This window comes from Triticum aestivum, chromosome 5B, assembly GCF_018294505.1.
Source record: "Triticum aestivum cultivar Chinese Spring chromosome 5B, IWGSC CS RefSeq v2.1, whole genome shotgun sequence".
NCBI lineage: Eukaryota > Viridiplantae > Streptophyta > Magnoliopsida > Poales > Poaceae > Triticum > Triticum aestivum.
Window position 1 is genome coordinate 92,083,748 of NC_057807.1, and position 1,914 is coordinate 92,085,661.

Below are 1,914 nucleotides of genomic sequence, written 5' to 3' on the forward strand. Positions count from 1 at the left end.
TGTTTAGCCAACTTTATCTATTTATCTTGCAATGGGAAGAGGTGCTTTGTAGTGGGTTCGATCTTACGGTGCTTGATCCCAGTGACAGAAAGGGAACCAACACGTATGTATCATTGCTACTAAGGATAACAAGATGAGATCTATATCTTCCACAGTAGATAAACGGATCTTGTCTACATCATGTCATCGTTCTTATTGCATTACTCCATTGTCTCATGAACTTAATACACTAGATGCATGCTGGATAGCGGTTGATGAGTGGAGTAATAGTAGTAGATGCAGGCAGGAGTCGGTCTACTAATCTTGGACATGATGCCTATATAATGATCATTGCGTGGATATCGTCATGATTATTTGAAGTTCTATCAATTGCCCAACAGTAATTATTTTCCCACCGTTTGCTATCTTTCTCAAGAGAAGCTACTAGTGAAACCTACGGCCCCCGCGTCTCTTTTCATCATATTTGCCTTTGCGATCTATTTTCTCTTGCACTTATTTTCAGATCTATTAAACCAAAAATACAAAAAATACCTTGCTGCAATTTATTCTTATTTATTTTATTTGGCATTCGATCTATCAATCTACTACAAATTTACCTCATGCCCTTTGCCTATCTTGAGGCGCCGTACCCCGAAAGGGATTGACAACCCCTTTAACACGTCGGGTTGCGAGGTGTTGTTCTTTGTGTGCAGGGGCTGTTTACATTGTGTTGCTTGGTTCTCCTACTGGTTCGATAACCTTGGTTTCATATCTGAGGGAAATACCTACCGCCGTTGTGCTGCAGCATCCCTTCCTCTTTGGGGAAATACTGACATAGCTTCAAGCAACATCAAAAGGAATTTCTGGCGCCGTTGCCGGGGAGGATCTTCAACATCAACCTGGTTCCTAATCACAAACTCATCTCCTCATAATTTACACTATTTGCCATTTGCCTATCATTTTCCTCTCCCCCACTTCACTATAATATGCTATTTTATTCGCTCTCTTTTTTGTTCGCCGTTTTCTCGTCAGATCTATTCATGTTCTTGTTTCACTATGGCTAGTTTGAATGATCCTCCTTTGTTACCAGACTTTAAAGTTCTATACTTCAAACAGAAACAAGGAGAAAATTTGAAAGATGCTTGGTACAGGCTTATGGATTCTTATCGTGTTTGCAACCTCAAGGGAGATGCAAAAATTTTGCTTAGAAATTTCTACGTAGGATTGGATTTGCATCATAGACAACTCTTGGATTTTGCCGCAAAAGGGAATTTTATTGAGCTTGATGTCAATGCTGCCTATGAAATTTTAGAAGGAATTTTGGGAGTTCCACCACAAAAGAAAGGGTTTTCTTTCACCCCATAGGGAGTTTAAATTTTGGACAAACTCGGTGATTTGCATAAACATATGGTGGAATTACAAAAATATAATGAACCTCTCAAGCATCTCAATGGTAGTATCAATCGTATGAACACTTTGATTTCTCTTTGCAATAAACGGTTGGATATTTTGGACCTCAAGATGGTTTCTTTTCCGGAAAATTTAGAAAAGCGCAAAGAGCCTCCCGGGTTTGAAAAGACCCTTACTAAAGTGGCAAAGATAACGAAAGGCAACACTTAAATCCTACGCGTTATGCCTAGCTAGGGGCGCAAAACGATAGCGCTTGTTGGGAGGCAGCCCAATGAATAAAATTTATTTTTGCTTTTTGCTTTCTGTTCTTGAGTGTTAGCACAATTATGCTACTGTTATGACTGTGTTTTTTGTGTCTTAATTAGTGTTTGTGCCAAGCAATGCCTTGGGGAAGACTTGGGTGAAAGTTTATTTGATCTTGCTGAAAAACAGAAACTTTTGCACCCATGAGATTTGTTGTCATTTTTTTTACAGAAGAGTGATTTTCAGATTGCTACAGACTGTTCTGTTTTTGACAGATTCTGT